A 20,561-nucleotide genomic window follows, 5' to 3' on the forward strand; every position below is an offset into this window, starting at 1 on the left:
TATGCTGAACATTATGCCCCATTTTGACAGATTCAGACAGACACTGGAGGGATGTCAGCTTGGCTCAGTGGATGCCAGTCTTGCCTCTGAGTCAGGACTTGAGTATAAAATCTAGGCTGAGACTTCAGTGTAGTACTGAGGGAGTGCTACACTGTTGGAGGTGCCGTCTATCGGGTACAATGTTGATCTGAGGCCCGATGTACTGGTTTGGAGGAGGTTAAAGATCCCATGGTACTATAGGAAAATGGAGCAGGGCTGCAATTGGACAACAATTCTCCCTCAACCAAAAGCAGTTTAACTGTTTATCCATCTTATTGTGGGATCTTGCTGTGTGCGAATTGGCTGTTGTGTTTACCCACAAGCAACAGTGGCTGCACTTCACAAAGGAATTCCTTGGATTTGGAAGTGATTTGGGAAAGCCAGAGGAATGTAGCAAGGTGATATGCAAATTCAGATTCTTTACCAGCTCCCCATTCGTATCCTTCAATTCTTCTCCATCTGGAAAAAGACATCTAAATCGATTGAACCCAATAAACCATCTGTTTCTATGGGCTGAATTTTCCCACCATTCTGCGCCGTATTTTTGGCCTATGCTGTTTTTTTTGGTGCAGACTAAAATCTGCAAGTTTCGCCAAAGTTTCTGCGCCATCCTAAAGTAGGTATGTCCAATTTTTTTAGTTCCCGATTTTTTGACGTCACTGGGGGCGGAACCTGCCGGGTGCGCCATTTCTGGCCATTTAAGCAAGTTTGGCCAAGTACGATTTTTTCCTAAAACGGATCCCTGTAGAATCCTTTCAGCCCTCTGAGAGAAGAAATTCCTCCTCATCTCAGTTCTAAATGGGCGACCTCTGATTCTGAAAGTATGCCCCCTAGTTCTAGACTCCCCACCAGGGGAAACATCCTCTCTGCACTGCGCCCTTCTGAAAAACCCTACCTATACTTAAGGAAATCGGCACAGAGAAGAGAAGATCGGCAGAGAGAAGACGCCATTATTTCAGTGGAGCTGAAGACACGGCGGGGGTGGGGTGCTGGGTCCTATCAGCCTGGGATGGCAGCGGGCTTGTGGTGGGGGTTCTTTCTACCTGGGATAGGTGTGGGCTGGTGTGGAATCCTTTCAGCCCTCTGAGAGAAGAAATTCCTCCTCATTTCTGTTTTAAGTGGGCGACCCCTTATTCTGAAACTACACCCCTTAGTTCTAGATTCCCCCACGAGGGGAAACATCCTCTCTGCATCTACCCTGTCGAGCCCCCTCAGAATCTTATACGTTTCAATAAGATCACCCCTCATTCTTCTAACTCCAATGAGTATCGGCCCAACCTACTCAACCTTTCTTCATGAGTCAACCCCCTCATCTCAGGATCCTATGACATTCCAACATTGATAGCATTCCCTTAACGTTATTGTGATACTCTTCACAGATCATGGCCAGACCTTCCATGTAGACTTCATATTTTTCCATATTTTCTTGATGGGTTTCCTTTACTTTGCCTCTCGTGTGTCCATGAGCAGTGAAACTACACCAGGAAATGAATGGAAAGAAAAAATTGTTTTAATATTCATCAAATCTTGTATCTGTGGAATGCCATCCCAGCAAAAGCTGTTGAAGTTGAGACAACTCATTGCTTCAAAAAGGAGCTGGATAAATGTCTGATTGGAACTGGGATTGAGGGTTGTAGAGATAGTGATGAATTGAGGTGATGCAATGGGGCGCATATCACCGTTGTTTCATCGTCGCTGGGTCAAAATCCTGGAACTCCCTCCCTAACAGCACTGTGGGAGCACCTTCACCACATGGACTGCAGCGGTTCAAGAAGGCAGCTCAAGGCCATCTTCTCGAGGGCAATTAGGGATGGGCAATAAAGGCCGGCCTTGCCAGCGACGCCCACATCCCATGAGTTATTTTTTTTAAGTGGTTCCTGTGCTGTGGGGGTACGGAGGGGACATGCTGTTTTGGGGGCAGCAGGATGGTGCTGAATTGTGAATGGTTGAATACTTTGGCACTTTGCTTTGATTACCTATGGGAAACAAGGATGCAGGACTTTTCTTTCGGAGATTAAATGAGTAACATTGAGTCTCTGGGTAGATTATAGATGGTCTTTATGGTCTATGGAAGGCACAGCACTGATTAATCGTATGACCATTTCTTGTCCCGTGCTTTCTTAAACAGAAAATACAATCACTGCACCTGGTCGAGACTGCTTACCATTTGTAGCCTCAAATACCACTTCTGCAATGGTCTGAACATGGCGGGTTTGGTAGTAACACGTCACATTCTCAAGTACAGATGTTGCCTCTTCTCTTTCACGCACTCTGTCAGGTTCCCGTTTTAATTTAATGCAAATTATTGCGCTGATTTTTCCACCTTCAGGCACCAAGCTCTTGTGGGTCAAGGTCAGCACAGACAACTGCATATTAAAGTTGCCTTCAACATAGAATGATACGGCAAAGAAAGAGGGGTCACAGTCTAAGGATAAGGGGTAAGCCATTTAGGACCGAGATGAGGAGAAACTTCTTCACTCAGAGAATTGTGAACCTGTGGAATTCTCTACCACAGAAAGTTGTTGAGGCCAGTTCGTCAGATATATTCAAAAGAGAGCTAGATGTGGCCCTTACAGCTAAAGGGAGCAAGGGGTATGGAGAGAAAGCAGGAATGGGGTACTGAAGTTGCATGATCAGCCATGATCATGTATAATGGTGGTGCAGGCTCGAAGGGCCGAATGGCCTGCTCCTGCACCTATTTTCTATGTTTCTATGTTTCTATGTTTGACTCACCGTGCCTGTGCCGGCTCTTTGAAAGAGCTATCCACTTTTCTCTCCACAGATGCTGCCTGACCCACTGAGATTTCCAGCATTCTCTGTTTTTATATCCAATTAGTCCCACTCCCTTGCTCGTTCCCATAGCCCTGCAATTTTTTCCTTTTCCACTATTTATCCAATTTGCTTTTGAAAGCTACAATTGAATTTGACTCTGCCTGACTGAATTAGGACATTTGGAAAAGCATAATTCAGTCAGGCAGAGTCAGCATGGATTTATGAAGGGGAAATCATGATTGACAAATTTGCTGGAATTCTTTGAGGATGTAATGAACAGGGTGGATAAAGGGGAATCAGTGGATGTGGAATATTTGGACTTCCATAAGGCATTTGACAAAGTTCCACATAAAAGTTACTGCACAAGATAAAAGTTCACGGGGTTGGGGGTAATATATTAACATGGATAGAGGATTGGCTAACGAACAGAAAACAGACAGTCGGAATAAATGGTTCATTCTCGGGTTGGCAATCAGTAACTAGTGGGGTGCTGCAGGGATCAGTGCTGGGACCCCAACTATTTACAATCTATATTAACGACTTGGATGAAGGGACCGAGTGTAATGTAGCCAAGTTTGCTGACAATACAAGGATGGAAGGAAAAGCAATGTGTGAGGAGGACACAAAAAACTTGCAAAAGGACATAGACAGGCTAAGTGAGTGGGCAAAAAATTGGCAGATGGAGTATAATGTTGGAAAGTGTGAGGTTGTGCACTTTGGCAGAAAAAAAATCGAAGAGCAAGTTGTTATTTAAATGGGGAAAAATTGCAAAGTGCTGCAGTACAGCGGGACCTGGGGGTCCTGGTGCATGAAATACAAAAAGTTAGTTTGCAGGTGCAGCAGGTAATCAGGAAGGCGAATGGAATAAGATTTGATAGAGGTGTTCAAAATCATAAGGGGTCTGGACAGGGTAGATGGAGAGAAACTGTTCCCATTGGCGGAAGGGTCGGGAACCTGAGGACACAGATTTAAGGTGATTGGCAAAAGATCCAAAGGCGACATGAGGAAAAACCTTTTTATGCAGCGAGTGGTTATAATCTGGAATGCACGGACTGAGAGGGTGGTGGAGGCAGACTGAATAGTGGCTTTCAACGTGGAATTGGATGAGTACCTGAAGGAAAACAAATTTGCAGGGCTATGGGGATAGAGCAGGGAAGTGGGATTAGCTGAGAGTCGGCACGGGCTTGTTGGGCCAAATGGTCGTCTTCTGTGCTGTAACCATTTTCTATCATTCTATAGAGCTAAGGCAGGTCAGTGGAGTCGGGGTACAGATCACCCATGATCCAATTAAGTGGCGGAGCAGGCCCGTGGGACTTAATGGCCTCCCCCTGTTCCTAAGTTGCCAATCTCATTTGAGTCTCCCTTGATAGCCCACAAGGAAGTAAGAAATGGAAATGCCACACTGTGGGATTAGCAATTGAACCATGCTGCGGGAAGAGTGGAGGAAACTGTACCCTTTCCCTGCCCTTTATCTAATGTGTATTGTAAGGTGGACCAGAGTAGATGACTGCATGCTGCCTTGGATCAGTTGGTAGCCCTCTTTCCTTTGAGGTCGGAGGTTGTGGCTTAATTGGTCATTCATTTTATTTGCTGTTTGTGGGACCTTGCTGTGTGTAAGATGGCTGCTGTGTTTGCCTGCATAACAGTAACTGTATTTCAAAAGATTTGCAATGGTTTTAAAGCACTTTTAGACCTCCTGAAGACATGATAAGGTAAGGTCTTTCTCATGTAGAAACCGTTCAGTCCCCGATAAGAATGAATTAATGGCCCAACATTTGCTGGAGCAGAGCATCTTTCGCGTGCCCTGTTGGTTAGACTTTTCCCCTCACCCTTCAGCTCGGACCTTTTTTGCTCTTTAAGTTGCTGGAAGTCGAGCTGATAACAGCACAGTGAGGGCGACGGGGCATCTGGGACTTCAGTGAACGATGGGACCAACTATCTATCTCCGAAACAAATTACGTCTTAAGGATTGAGAAAGAAGCAGAGAAACGACAGAGAAGGAAATAGGGCGAATGTAATAGAGCTCCACCTAGTGGAGTACTGATGTAATAACAACTACTGCTGTATCACAATAAAAGGTCATGCGGCAAGGTCATGTGACACAGTTCTGTGAGGAGCCATCTTGTATAGTGTGTGCTTGTGTAGCTGTGTATAAAGATATCACAGCGAATTAGAGTAAAATTAGAGACAGAAAGAGAAATAAAGAGCAACTTGCGGCGTATCTCCTCCTCGCCACAAGTTGCTGGACGATTTACACGCTAATAGCGGCGAGCGCCATTAAACTCACCACTAATTTGTTAGCAAATTCTGGACCATTATCTTTTAACCCGTTTGTTCATGTCTAAAAGTTGACACAAATTCACAAACACAAAACAGGGAGTACCAGACAATGTTCCCCCTAAGGTGCGTGGCCGCGCAGCGGGACACCAATCCGGAGGTCCCGTGCTTAACAGCGCAAATTTAAAGGGACTACGCAAAGAGAAAAAATATTAAAGGGAACATTGGTATCAGATATAAAAGAATGGCCACCTTTTACCTGACATGCATCGTGTATGTACAGGAGCTCATACAACACGAGATGTGAGTGAATATCCAGCTTACAGCGCGCATTTTATATTTAGAAGATTAAAATCCCAGTTGGCTTCCTTTCTGTGTCATGTGGAGATCATTACTCTGACAGCGACAATCTGCTTCAATCTTTGTGAGGTTACAAATATGGGGCACTACATCATCTGCTTACCATGTGGACACCAGCATTCGCCAAGGACTGCTGCGAACATAGTGATGAAATGGCCCTCCATGTGGTAAAAGCAGGCTGAAGTCGTGATGTGTTTACCATCTGCAGCAATGTACTAAACAAAAGACTTGCATTTATACAGCGCCTTTCATGACCACCGGACGTCTAAAAGCGCTTTACGGCCAATAAAGTACTTTTGAAGTGTGATCACTTGCAATGTGGGAAATGCAGCAGCCAATTTGCGCACAGCTAGCTCCCACAAACAGCAATGTGATAATGACCAGATAATCTGTTTGAGTGATGTTGATTGAGGGATAATTATTGACCCAGGACACCGGGGATCACTCCCCTGCTCCTCTTCAAAATAGTGCCATGGGGTCTTTTACATCCACCTGAGAGGGCAGACAGAGCCTCAGTTTAACGTCTCATCTGAAAGATGACACCTCCGACAGTGCAGCACTCCCTCAGCATTGCAGTGTCAGCCTAGATTTTTTTGTGCTTAAGTCCCTGGAGTGGGACTTGAATTCGCAACCTTCTGACTCAGTGAGCATGCTGCCCACTGAGCCACGGCTGACACTGGGAAGTAAAACCAAGATGCCAACAATGTTGTAACTCACTTTGAGCCAGCACTGTGGGAGCCGTAGGGTCAGCGAATGGCATCACCAAATCTGTTTGACTGCAGTCCTGGAGGTCGCTTCACATGACCTCCTGCCTAACGCCTTTGGTCGCCCGACATGCCCGTCCTCGCAAAGCCCTCCTGACAAAGGTGTCAACTGTGGCTCAGTGAGTAGCACTCTCGCCTCATAAATCCAGGCTGACGCTCCCAGTGCAGTGCTGAGGGAGCGCTGCACTGTCGGAGGTGCCGTCTTTCGGATGAGACATTAAACTGAGGCCCCGTCTGCCCTCTCAGGTGGACGTAAAAGATCCCACGGCACTATTTCGAAGAAGAGCAGGGGAGTTCTCCCCAATGTCCTGCACAATATTTATTCCTCAATCAACATAACAATTAACACAGATTATCTGGTCATCATCACATAACAGTTTGTGGGAGCTTGCTGTGAGCAAATTGGCTGCCGCGTCTCCCACATTACAACAGTGACCACACTTCAAAAGTGCTTCATTGGCTGTAAAGTACTTTGAGATGTCTGGTGGTCGTGAAAGGCGTTATATAAACCCAAATCTTTCTTTCCCACACAAATTGGATATTTCAATGGCCAGAAATCCCGGTCGGCTGCTTCCCACGGGCGATCGGGTAAAACAATTTAAAAAGACGCGCACTTACCTGAAGTTGCTGCGCCCACGCGAGGTCCCGGTCCTGAGGCCACTGACTGTGCATCGCAGTGCGTGCACGTCAGGACGTGCGCAGGGCTGGAGCTGCAGTCACATGGCTCTGGGCAGCCAATCAGGTCAAGTATGTTCTCATTCATAATAATGGGAACTCCGTAAGTTGGACTTCCCATTATTATAAATGAGAAACCCCCCCCCCCAAACACCCAAAACACTAATAGAAAGTCGAAAAAATACATCACATATTTTTATTAATTTAAATTAAAGTTATTTATGTATTATAAAAAAAATATTTTCCCATTTTTTAAAAATGTTTTTTAAATTATGGTTTAAAATAAACTTACCATAGTGGGGAGAGTTTTTAACAGTAAAATGTGTTTTTATAAGTTTATTTTAAAATATTTTTGTGTATTTTAAAACTTTTATCAGGCGTGAGAGTTTCAGGACATTTGCTGGGCAAGACATGGGTAAATCCCGCAATCTTGGCCGTGCAAATATCCTGGCTGCCGAGATATGGAAGATCTGTCGAGCTCTGGCTTGACAGATCGGAAAAGCCGTTTTTCTGCGCATGCGCATTGTGCGCCGAAAACCGGCTTTTGCGATGCCCTCCCGGTCCATACACACTCTGCACCGACCTGGGGAGGCCGGGATTTCTGCCTCAATATATTTAGAACTAATAATCAAAAATGTTCAAAGAAAATGAAAAAAAGACACACAACGTTTCATAGTGCCCCGAGGATTTTTCTCCCGGGTTTACTCGTAGCGGTGTCTTGTAGGATGGTTTTTAATTCCTGGAGACTCCAGGCCAATCCTGGAGAGTTGGCAACCCTAGAAGCTAATGAGAACATGAGCGTCATACTTCCTAGAGCTAGATTTGAATCCAGCCCAGGCTGATATAATGAAAGTCTCCTCTTTAGTCCAGTGAGTTTGGGGAAAACGCAAGTCTTGCATTTGTACAATGGCACCTCAAAGCAGTTCACGCAACAGAGAAGACTGTCTCCATTAGCATGGCCCAAGGGGCGGGGGGGGTGGGTGGGTGGGTGGCGATGGCCCCCAACATAGCCTTGCCTACTGGCAGGGTCTAGTGCCTGCAGCAGGGGCAGGAGGTTTCAGTACAGCTGCAGGCCTCTCATGCGTGTCAGGCCTCTGAAATCGAGAAGTTTTGGCCACTAATGGAGGTCAGTATAATGGAAATAGTAGCGGTCCCAATATTGAGCCCTGGGGCACCCCATTCAGTGCTCCCCTCACCACCCTGACATTATGCGTATAATCAGCACCTGTTGGTTTCTACCTTTCAGCCAATTTCTTATCCACACCCAAATTCTGCCCTGAATCCTCATGGCTTTGAAGTTATTTAGTAACCTTCCATGTGGAACTTTATCAGATGCCTTTTGGAGGTCTTAAGTACACAACATTCAGTGGTTTATCACAGTCCACGTGGGTTGTCACTTCCTCAAAGAACTCACGAAATTTGGTCAGGCAGCATCTTCCCCCCTCTAGGCGTAGCTATTTCAAAGTTCTTCTGGCTGACCTCCCACCTTGCACCCTGCGTAAAGTTGAGGTCATCCAAAACTCAGCTGCCCTGTGTCCTAACTCACATCAAGTCCCGCTCACCCATCACCCCTGTGATCACTGCCCCGTGTCCTAACTCGCACCAAGTCCCACTCACCCATCACCCCCTGTGCTCGCTGCCCCGTGTCCTAACTCACAGGAAAAGAACATAAGAATTAGGAACAGGAGTAGGCCATCTAGCCCCTCGAGCCTGCTCCGCCATTCAACAAGATCATGGCTGATCTGGCCGTGGACTCAGCTCCACTTACCCGCCCGCTCCCCGTAATCCTTAATTCCGTTATTGGTTAAAAATCTATCTATCTGTGATTTGAATACATTCAATGAGCTAGCCTCAACTGCTTCATTGGGCAGAGAATTCCACAGATTCACAACCCTCTGGGAGAAGAAATTCCTTCTCAACTCGGTTTTAAATTGGCTCCCCCGTATTGTGAGGCTGTGCCCCCTAGTTCTAGTCTCCCCGACCAGTGGAAACAACCTCTCTGCCTCTATCTTGTCTATCCCTTTCATTATTTTAAATGTTTCTATAAGATCACCCCTCATCCTTCTGAACTCCAACGAGTAAAGACCCAGTCTACTCAATCTATCATCATAAGGTAACCCCCTCATCTCCGGAATCAGCCTAGTGAATCATCTCTGTACCCCATCCAAAGCTAGTATATCCTTCCTTAAGTAAGGTGACCAAAACTGCACGCAGTTCTCCAGGTGCGGCCTCACCAATACTCTATACAGTTGCAGCAGGACCTCCCTGCTTTTGTACTCCATCCCTCTCGCAATGAAGGCCAACATTCCATTTGCCTTCCTGATTACTTGCTGCACCTGCATACTAACTTTTTGTGTTTTCATGCACCAATGATCACGCCCGGCAACCAAATTTTAATTTGATTTTACGTTTTAAAGTTTAATTTGTTTTAATTGCCGGTGCTTTTAGTGTCCCCCTCCCCTTTTATAGGGGGCACTTGGAAAAAAGTGATTTTAGCGCCCAAAAAAAAACCAAAAAAAAAAGAAAAACACAAAAGAAAACACAAAAAAGGAAAAAAAAAGGGCCTTGTAAATGTCTGCTGTGTCATCCAGGGTGGGTGGCATGGTTTAATGTTTCTTTATTTTACAGGTAAACTCAAAAGAGTTTCATGCACCAATGGTGGAGCAGTGGAGGCGTGTCCTGCTCAGTTGGCTGAGTGAGCAGTGAGGAGAGCTGCTCTTGTTGCAGCTCCTGGCTGGGCCTGTGAATCAGCCCAGGAAGAGAAAGAAGGAAGGAAGGGGCTTCACCACCAACTTTCACCCAGAGGGAGAGGAGGAAAGCAGAAATCTTTTAACATCTTTACCATTCCACAAAGAGTTGGAGAGAGGGGGAAAGACCAACAACAACATCCAGTGTGGAAGGAGGGAGACTCTACCATTCTACAGGTGGGTGTGGGTGCATTCCCCAATAGACTTTGCTGTATCGGTGGGGGGAGGAAAGAAGACCACTGAGGGCTGGAACATCGCGGGGGGTGTGTGTGTGTGTGGAAGTGTGTGTGGGGGCCTTGCTTACAACTAGGCCCCACACACAATTGAACCCCCCCCCCATTGCCTAGCCTGGGATAGCTGGAGCTACCAGGCTGAAGATTGTTAAATCACCGATTGAACATCGTTAGGTGTGTGTGCCTGGTGGCTCTAGCTGCTCCAGGTGAAGACATCTTCTCCCCCCACCCGAAGACCAACCCAAAGACTGTGCTTGTGTATTTTGCCATCTGGGGAGTGCACCCCAAGAAAAACACCCACCCATCGCTGTGAGGGGAGACCTGCCCTCGCAGCCTCCCTCTTTCCCGCACCCCCTTTGCTCTATCTCTCTCTCTCTGTCTCTCCCCTCTCTCTCTGAGAGCCCTTCCTCCTAATTTTAAAAAACAAACAAAAAAAAACAACTGAGCAGAGGGAGCAAGGCCGCGCCCCAATTGCCAACTAGGGGAGAGGTGCGCCTCATTAAGAGCTCCTCTGCTCAGTCTTTAGATAAGAGGCCAATTAAGACCATTAAGGCCTGTGACTTTGGGGTGGGTGTAGCCCTTAAAGGGACCCCGTGATGGCGACCCCATCCACGCCGGTGGCAGGGCCAGCTAGGACTTATGCGCAGGCGGCATCCACATCCACGGTGCCTCCTGCGCTACCTGCTGCCCTGCCACCATTCAAACTAATGACTAAAAAACATGGGGTCAAGAGCTACACTCACCCCACAATGAGCATCGAGGAGTGCGTGCGGGCGATGGCTGGGGTAGTCGGCCCCTCGGCCATTGTCGCAGCCTCCAAGATGTCTGGGAAGGCCGTGTTCTTCCTGGGGTCGGAGCGGGCGGTGTCCCTGGCCCTCGAAAAGGGGCTCACGGTGGGCGGGACGATCCTGCCGGTGGATACTCTCGAGGCCACCGCGCAGAGGGTCATCGTATCGAACGTCCCGCCCTTTGTTCCCGCTGAGCTCCTCCCTCACCGACACCAACTGGGGGAGGTAAGGTCGGGGATTAACCCCATACCGCTCGGCCTCAGGGAGAGCAGCCTGCGCCACGTGTTCTCCTTCCGCCGCCAGCTCTTTGTCCGGCTGGTGCGGGAGGAGACGACGGAGGGGAACTTTAATGTGGTGCACGAGGGGACTGCCTACCGCGTCTTTTGGACGTCGGACGGCGTGCGGTGCCATGCCTGCAGGGAGGTGGGGCACGTTCGCAAGAACTGCCCCGCCTCCAAGGCCGCCAAACCACCGAGGGCGGCCAAAGCTGGCGCCGCCGCCACCCCTCCCCCTAGTCGCGTCCGCGTGCCGGGAGCCGTAGGTGCGCGGGCATCGTCGGAGGCCTTTGTTTTCATGGCCTCCGGCGGGGGGGAGGGAGAGCGTCCGACCGGAAAGAAGGCGCGGAACAAGGCTAAACATCCAGAGGCGGGTCCCCTCGGTGCGCCAGACGATTTGTTTACCGCGCTCGGCCCAACCCAGTCACCGGCGAGCGCGGGGTGCCCTGAGCCCGTGCCCGAGCCCTCGACCAATACCGCAGAGGGGCTCGGGCGCGGGCAAGAAAAGAAAAAGGGAGGGGTGGAGCGGGAGGCCTCGGCAGACATGGAGGTCTCCCTGCCTCCGCGCACCCCCAGCAACAAAAGCAGGCGCCGCTCCGTTGAGGCGGAGGGGGAACAACATCCCTCCGCGGAGGAGTCGGTGCCCGCCGCGTGTCCCGCGTCCTCCACCAGCGCCCCCAAGCTGCGCTGTAGGCGAAAGGAGTCTGTCCCCGGGGAGGGTGAGACAGTCGAGGCTGCCCAGCCTCTGCCTCCCGGGGATGGCGTGGAAGATCTGCCTGTCGTGGGGGGCGTGGGGATCGCGGAGGAATGCATTGCCGCCGGGCCGGGCGTCCCGGGGACTGAGGCGGGCGGGGCCGAAAAGGCCGTACCTGAGCCCGCCCAGCCAATACGCAACTTCCCCCGGGATTTGCTCAGCCCGGAAGAAACCAAAATTAATGATTTTAATGACACTGTAAATGCTGGGCTGGGGGGTGGCAGCGGGGAGGGGGAGGAACACCCACCCTCGCCCCCTGATTTGGAGCTGGAGCACTTGGAGGGCCTGGGGATTACCTATGGCCGGGTCTCTCCTTGTTCCCCGGTTCCGGGGGCGGAGGGGGAACCCCTTCCGCTGTCGTTTCCCGACCCAGCACCATTTTTAAAAGAGCCCAGTGGGGACTCCTCTGCCGACGATCCTGGGGGTGGGATCGTGGCAGAACCAGGGCCGGTTGGAGCGGCCGGGTCATTTGCCGTACCTTGTGCGGTCGATGGGCCGGCTGGTTGCGGCCACCTCCCGGAGGAGGACAGGGACTCGGTGGGGGACGCAGGAGAAAATCGAGAGACCACCGCCAGCGAGGCGGTGGATCTGCCCGCGGCCGCCGCTGAGACCATCCTCATTCCTGCAAAGGAACTCCGGGACTTTTTGGCCCAGAGCCGGGGTCGCTGCAACCAAGCCCGACTGGCCCTGGAAAAATGGTCCGAGCCAGAGCTGATCAAGAGGTCCGTCCGCGCCGCCGCTAAAACCTTGACCGCGGGCGGGCCCTTGACAAAGGCGCAACACCTTTTGCCATGAAGATAACCATAGCCAGCCTCAACATCAACGGCGGCAGAGGGGCACGCCGTAGATTTGACAATTTTTCGCTCCTGTGGGAGGGGAAATATGCGGTGTGCTTCCTGCAAGAAACCCACACCGTTCCGGGAGACGAAGCCACGTGGCTCCTGGAATGGCAAGGAGAGATCCGCATGAGCCACCTCACCGCCATTTCTAGTGGGGTGGCCATCTTGCTGGGCCCGCATTTTCAGCCGGAGATCTTGGGGGTCGAGGAGCCCGTGCCAGGCCGCTTGCTGCACGTAACGGTTCGCCTGGGGGACGTGCCGCTCCATCTCGTGAACGTGTACGCCCCTCAGCCCAGCCCGCAGCAAACGCGCTTATTTGAAGAGGTGTCCGCTCTCCTTGGCTCCGTCGACGTCGGCGACTGCATTGTCCTCGGGGGGGATTTTAACTGCACCCTCGAGGCGAGGGACCGCTCCGGTGCCCCGCAGTGCATGACGGCGATGGAGAAGTTGAGGGACCTGGTCGGGTCCTTCGACTTGGTGGACGTCTGGCGAAATCTCCATCCCGACTCCAGCGCCTATACTTGGGTGAGGCCTGGAGTAGGATGGTCCAGAGTCGACCGCCTTTACGTGTCTCGGGCATATGTTTCCTGTGTCCCGGCGGCCTCCATGCGGCCAGTGCCGTGTTCGGACCACCACCTGGTGTGGGTGGAGCTCGCTTCGCTCCGCGCGAGGACGGGGTCCGCGTACTGGCACTTTAACAACCGGCTGCTGGAGGACGTGCGGTTCCAGGACTCGTTCCGTCGATTCTGGTCCGACTGGAGAAGGAAGCAGGGGGGCTTCCCCTCCTTGAGGCTATGATGGGACGTGGGCAAGGCTCACGTCCGCGTCTTCTGTCAAGAGTATGCAAGGGGGTCGACCAAGAGGCGGGCAGCCAGGGTCGGGCGCCTAGAAAAAGAGGTGCTCGACCTGGAAGCCCGTCTCGGTCAAGTCGTCCAGGACCCGGCCCTGCGGACGGTGTACGAAGCGAAGAAGGCCGCGCTGAAGGACCTGCAGTTCGTCGGGTCCCGAGGCGCGTTCGTGAGGTCGCGGATCCGGTTCCTGCGGGATCTGGACCGCGGCTCCCCCTTCTTCTACTCGCTGGAAAAAAGGCAGAGTGTCCATAAGCAGCTCTTGACGCTGCTGGCCGACGACGGCTCTCTCGTCCATGATCCGGAGGGCGTCAACAACAGGGCCCGTGAATATTACGGGGCTCTGTTCTCTCCGGATTCGTCCAGCGAGGAAGCGCGTAGAGTTTTGTGGGAGGACCTGCCGAAGGTCAGCCCGGAGGGCGCCGAAATTTGGAAGCTCCGCTAAGCCTGGCGGAGCTGACCGGTGCCCTCGACCAGCTCTCGAGGGGAAAATCCCCGGGGCTGGACGGGTTGACCGTGGAGTTCCACAGGGCGTTCTGGGGCGTCCTGGGGGGCGACTACGCGCGGGTCCTGGGGGAAATCTGGCGACCAGGGAGATGCCCCTCTCTTGGCGCAGGGCAGTCATCGTCCTGCTGCCTAACAAGGGCGATCTCCGCCTCCTTAAGAACTGGCGCCCGGTCTCCCTCCTCAGCACGGACTACAAAATCTTCGCCAGGGCGATGTCTGCTCGCCTTGGTGCCGTGCTGGACCACATGATCCACCCCGACCAGTCCTGCACGGTCCCGGGCCGGACAATCCACGACAACATCCATCTGGTCCGGGACCTCATCCATCATTCCCAGGAGGCTGGTCTGTCGGTCGCCTTCTTATCTCTCGACCAAGAGAAGGCGTTCGACAGGGTGGATCACGACTATCTGCTCGGAACTCTGCGTGCTTTCGGGTTCGGGACGCATTTCGTCGCCCGGATCCGACTTTTGTACGCCGCCGCGGAGTGTCTGATTAAGGTTAACGGGTCCTTGACGGCGCCCCTTCGCTTTAGGAGAGGGGTGCGCCAGGGATGCCCCATGTCCGGCCAGTTATATGCCATCTGCGTGGAGCCTTTCCTGCGCCTCTTGTGGACGAGGTTGACGGGACTGGCTCTGCAAGGGCCGGGCGTGGAGGTCGTCCTCTCGGCTTACGCCGATGACGTGCTCCTCGCGGTAGAGGATCCCGCTGACCTGCGGAGGATGTGTGAGTGCCAAGAGATTTCCTCGGCCGCATCCTCCGCCAGAATCAACTGGGAGAAATGTTCCGGACTCCTGGTGGGTCAGTGGCGGGTGGACTCCCTGCCGGAGGAGCTCAGGCCTTTTGCCTGGAGCACGACCCATCTCCTCTATCTGGGAGTCTACCTTAGCCCCGACGAGGGAGCCTGGCTGGCGAACTGGCAGGAGCTGGAGGCCAAGGTCGCCGCTCGCCTAGGGCGCTGGACAGGACTGCTCCGAGTGCTGTCCTACAGGGGTCGAGCGCTAGTCATAAACCAGCTGGTGGCCGCAATGCTGTGGTACCGGCTGGTCACTTTGACCCCTCCCCCTGCGTTTGTCGCCAAGATACAGAAGAAGCTGGTGGACTTCTTCTGGAACAACAGGAAGCACTGGGTCTCTGCCGCGGTCTTGAGTCTCCCGCTTGAGGAGGGCGGTCAGTCGTTGGTGTGCGTCAGCGCCCAGCTCGCGACTTTCTGTCTTCAGACCCTGCAGAGATACCTTTACGTCGAGCCCCCTCCTAGGTGGTGTGCTCTGGCGACGTATTTCTTCCGCCAGCAGCGCGACCTCAACTACGAGACGCAGCTCCTGTTTGTGAACTTGGGGGGTGTCAGGACCACCCTCCGGGTGCTGCCTGTCTTTTACAGGGACCTCATCAGGGTCTGGAACAAAGTCTCCACTAAGCGCAGCTCTCCGCCGGCTGGAGAAGGCTGTCCTGCAGGACCCGCTGCTCGGGAATCCGTACCTCCACAACCGAGGTTTTATGTGGCGGTCGGAAGAGAGGGCTGTGGCTGGTGAGGTGACCAGGGTCAGGGACCTGCTGGATGGCGGAGGAGCGGGCTGGATGGCGCCAGGCACGCTGGCGCGGCGCCTAAATTCTGCCAACGTCCGCCACGCGGCCGATGCCATCGAGTCGCTAAAAAGAGCTCTGGGCCCCGACTCCGTTAGGTGCATCGAGGAGGCTCAAGCACGTGGGGCGATCCCATCCGAACGGACCCCCGTCCGGACGGAATTCCTCATCGGCGCCAAACCCCGGAACCTCCCTCGGGGGCCGGCGCCTCACAACTTGAGCCGCCTTGGGGAAATCCTCTCCGTGCCTTTCAGTTCCGCGCGGAGGGGTTTCCTGTACGGGCTGCTCCTGCACACTCTCAACTTTGCCATCCTCGCCTGCCGGCCAGACACGCCATGGCGTACCATCTTGCCGTCCGGAGGAGGTGGGGGTCCCCAATGGAGGGCACTCTACGCAGGGGTCCTCCCACTGTCCATCGGGGACTTGGCCTGGAGGGTGGTGCACGGAGCAGTGCCGTGCAATAAATTTTTAAGCCGGTTCACGGACTCCCAGGCCGCCTGCAATTTCTGCGGTCTGGAGGAGTCCGTGTTCCATGTTTTTATTGAGTGCACGAGGTTGCAGCCCCTGTTCCACTATTTGAAGGGGCTGCTCCTGAAATTCTGGCTGCACTTCAGTCCCACTCTCCTGATCTTTGGGCACCCTGTGCGGAGGGGAGCGGGTAGGTCCGAAGGCCTCCTCGTAGGACTGCTCCTGGGCACGGCCAAGGGTGCCATCAGCCGGTCCAGGCAGCGGGCGGTCGAGGGGGTCATTCAACCTGACTGCCTGCCTCTCTTCCGCTCTTACATCCGGTCCAGGGTGTCCTTGGAGATGGAGCACGCGGTGTCCACCGGTACGCTCGCGGCCTTCCGCGAGAGGTGGGCACCGGAGGGACTGGAGTGCATCATCACGCCCGGCAACCAAATTTTAATTTGATTTTACGTTTTAAAGTTTAATTTGTTTTAATTGCCGGTGCTTTTAGTGTCCCCCTCCCCTTTTATAGAGGGCACTGGAAAAAATATTTGATTTTAGTGCCCCCAAAAAAAAAAACACAAAAAAAAATACAAAAAAGAAAAAAAAATGGGCCTTGTAAATATCTGGTGTGTCATCCAGGTCGGGTGGCACCATTTAATGTTTATGTGTTGCAGGTAAACTCAAAAAAAGAGTTTCATGCACCAATGGTGGAGCAGTGGAGGCGTGTCCTGCTCAGTTGGCTGAGTGAGCAGTGAGGAGAGGAGCTCCTGCTTTTGCTCCTGGCTGGGCCTGTGAATTAGCCCAGGAAGAGAAGGAAGGAAGGAAGGGGCTTCACCACCAACTTTCACCCAGAGGGAGAGGAGGAAAGCAGAAAACTTTTTTTTTACCATTTCTACAAAGAGTTGGAGAGAGGGGGAAAGACCAACAACAACATCCAGTGTGGAAGGAGGGAGACTCTACTATTCTACAGGTGGGTGTGGGTGCATTCCCCAATAGACTTTGCTGTATCGGTGGGGGGAGGAAAGAAGACCACTGAGGGCCGGAACATCGCGGGGGGTGTGTGTGTGTGGAAGTGTGTGTGGGGGCCTTGCTTACAACTAGGCCCCACACACAATTGAACCCCCCCCCCATTGCCTAGCCTGGGATAGCTGGAGCTACCAGGCTGAAGATTTTCTTAATCACCCATTTCAACATCGTTAGGAGTGTGTGCCTGGTGGCTCGAGCTGCCCCAGGTGAAGACATCTTCTCCCCCCACCCGAAGACCAACCCAAAGACTGTGCTTGTGTGTTTTGCCATCTGGGGAGTGCACCCCAAGAAAAACACCCACCCATCGCTGTGAGGGGAGACCTGCCCTCGCAGTTCCCCCCCCTTCCCACCCCCCTCTCTCTTTCTCTGTTACTCTCTGTTTCTCCCCTCTCTGAGAGCCCTTCCTCCCAAATTGGAAAAAAAACAAACAATTGAGACAACTGAGCAGAGGGAGCAAGGCCCTTCCCCAATTGCCAACTAGGGGAGAGGTGTGCCTCGTTAAGTGCTCCTCTGCTCAGTCATATTAAACGAGGCCAACCAAGACCATTAAGGCCTGTGACTTTGGGGTGGGTGTAGCCCTTAAAGGGACCCCGTGATGGCGACCCCATCCACGCCGGTGGCGGGGCCAGCAAGGACATATGCGCAGGCGGTGTCCACATCCACGGCACCTCCTGCGCCACCCGCTGCCCTGCCACCTTTTACACTAATAACGAAGAAACACGGGGTCAAGAGCTACACTCACCCCACAATGAGCATCGAGGAGTGCGTGCGGGCGATGGCTGGGGTAGTCGGCCCCTCGGCCATTGTCGCAGCCTCCAAGATGTCTGGGAAGGCCGTGTTCTTCCTGGGGTCGGAGCGGGCGGTGTCCCTGGCCCTCGAAAAGGGGCTCACGGTGGGCGGGACGTTCCTGCCGGTGGACCCTCTCGAGGCCACCGCGCAGAGGGTCATCGTGTCAAACGTCCCGCCCTTTGTTCCCGCTGAGCTCCTCCTCCCTCACCTACACCAACTGGGGGAGGTAAGGTCGGGGATCAACCCCATACCGCTCGGCCTCAGGGAGAACAGCCTGCGCCACGTGTTCTCCTTCCGCCGCCAGCTCTTTGTCCGGCTGGCGCGGGAGGACACGACGGAAGGGCATTTGAATGTGGTGCACGAGGGGACTGCCTACCGCGTCTTCTGGACGTCGGACGGCGTGCGGTGCCATGCCTGTAGGGAGGTGGGCATGTTCGTAAGAACTGCCCCGCCTCCAAGGCTGCCAAACCACCGAAGGCGGCCAAGGCTGGCGCCGCCGCCACCCCTCCCCCTAGTTGCGTCCGCGTGCCGGGAGCCGTAGGTGCGCGGGCATCGTCGGAGGCCTTTGTTTTCAGGGCCTCCGGCGGGGGGGAGGGAGAGCGTCCGACCGGAAAGAAGGCGCGGAACAAGGCGAAACATCTAGAGGCGGGTCCCCTCAGTGCGCCAGAAAGTTTGACCACCGCGCTCGGCCCAACCCAGTCACCGGCGAGCGCGGGGTGCCCTGAGCCCGTGCCCGAGCCCTTGAACAACAGCAGAGAGGGGCCCGGGCGCGGGCAAGAAAAAGAAAAGGGGGGGGCGGAGCGGGAGGCCTCGGCAGACATGGAGGTCTCCCTGCCTCAGCGCACCCCCAGCAACAAAAGGAGGCGCCTCTCCGTTGAGGCGGAGAGGGAACAACATCCCTCCGCGGAGGAGTCGGTGCCCGCCACGTGTCCCGCGTCCCTCACCAGCGCCCCCAAGCAGCGCCGTAGGCGGGAGGAGTCTGTCCCCGGGGAGGGTGAGACAGTCGAGGCTGCCCAGCCTCTGCCTCCCGGGGATGGCATGGAAGATCTGCCTGTCGTGGGGGGCGTGGGGATCGCGGAGGAATGCATTGCCGCCGGGCCGGGCGTCCCGGGGACTGAGGCGGGCGGGGCCGAAGAGGCCGAACCTGAGCCCGCCCAGCCAATATCCAACTTCCCCCGGGATTTGCTCGACCCGGAAGAAACACAAATTATTAACAATTTTAATGAAACTGTAGATGCTGGGCCGGGGGGTGGCAGCGGGGAGGGGGAGGAACACCCACCCTCGCCCCTTACTTTGGAGCTGGAGCACTTGGGGAGCCTGGGGATTTCCTATGGCCGGGTCTCTCCTTGTTCCCCGGTTCCTGGGGCGGAGGGGGAACCCCTTCCGCTGTCGTTTCCCGACCCAGCACCATTTTTAAAAGAGCCCAGTGGGGACTCCTCTGCCGACGATCCTGGCGGTGGGATCGGGGCAGAGCCAGGGCCGGTTGGAGCGGCCGGTTCATTTGCCGTACCTTGTGCGGTCGATGGGCTGGCTGCTGGCGGCCACCTCCCGGAGGAGGACGGGGACTCGGTGGGGGACGCGGGAGAAGAACTAGAGACCACCGCCAGGGAGGCGGTGGATCTGCTCGCTGCCGCCGCTGAGGCCCTCCTCATTCCTGCAAAGGAACTCCGGGACTTTTTGGCCCAGAGCCGGGGTCGCTGCGACCAAGCCCGACTGGCCCTGGAAAAATGGTCCGAGCCAGAGCTGATCAAGGGGTCCGTCCGCGCCGCCGTTAAAGCCTTGGCCGCGGGCGGGCCCTTGACAAAGGAGAAGCACCTTGAGCTGCGCGAGCTCGAGGGACTCCTCGCTGGGCTGCGGAGGGAGTGGAGGTCAACAAAAGACTCCGCTCCCTCCCCCACAATAGGTTAAGTTAGAGGTTGCACTATGCTTTTGCCATGAAGATAACCATAGCCAGCCTCAACATCAACGGCGGCAGAGGGGCACGCCGTAGATTTGACAATTTTTCGCTCCTGCAGGAGGGGAAATATGCGGTGTGCTTCCTGCAAGAAACCCACACCGTTCCGGGAGACGAAGCCACGTGGCTCCTGGAATGGCAAGGAGAGGTCCGCATGAGCCACCTCACCGCCATTTCTAGTGGGGTGGCCATCTTGCTGGGCCCGCATTTTCAGCCGGAGATCTTGGGGGTCGAGGAGCCCGTGCCAGGCCGCTTGCTGCACGTAACGGTTCGCCTGGGGGACGTGCCGCTCCATCTCGTGAACGTGTACGCCCCTCAGCCCGGCCCGCAGCAAACGCGCTTCTTCGAAGAAGTGTCCGCTCTTCTTGGCTCCGTCGACGTCGGCGACTGCATTGTCCTCGGGGGGGATTTTAACTGCACCCTCGAGGCGAGGGACCGCTCCGGTGCCCAGCAGTGCATGACGGCGATGGAGAAGTTGAGGGACCTGGTCGGGTCCTTCGACTTGGTGGACGTCTGGCGAAATCTCCACCCCGACTCCAGCGCCTTTAGTTGGGTGAGGCCTGGAGTAGGATGGTCCAGAGTCGACCGCCTTTACGTGTCTCGGGCGTACGTTTCCTGCGTCCCGGCGGCCTCCATGTGGCCGGTGCCGTGTTCGGACCACCACCTGGTGTGGGCGGAGCTCGCTTCGCTCCGCGCGAGGACGGGGTCCGCGTACTGGCACTTTAACAACCGGCTGCTGCAGGACGTGCGGTTCCAGGACTCGTTCCGTCGATTCTGGTCCGACTGGAGAAGGAAGCAGGGGGGCTTCCCCTCCTTGAGGCTATGGTGGGACGTGGGCAAGGCTCACGTCCGCGTCTTCTGTCAATAGTACGCGAGGGGGTCG

The sequence above is a fragment of the Pristiophorus japonicus genome, chromosome X (genome assembly GCF_044704955.1).
Source record: "Pristiophorus japonicus isolate sPriJap1 chromosome X, sPriJap1.hap1, whole genome shotgun sequence".
NCBI classification, from domain to species: domain Eukaryota; kingdom Metazoa; phylum Chordata; class Chondrichthyes; family Pristiophoridae; genus Pristiophorus; species Pristiophorus japonicus.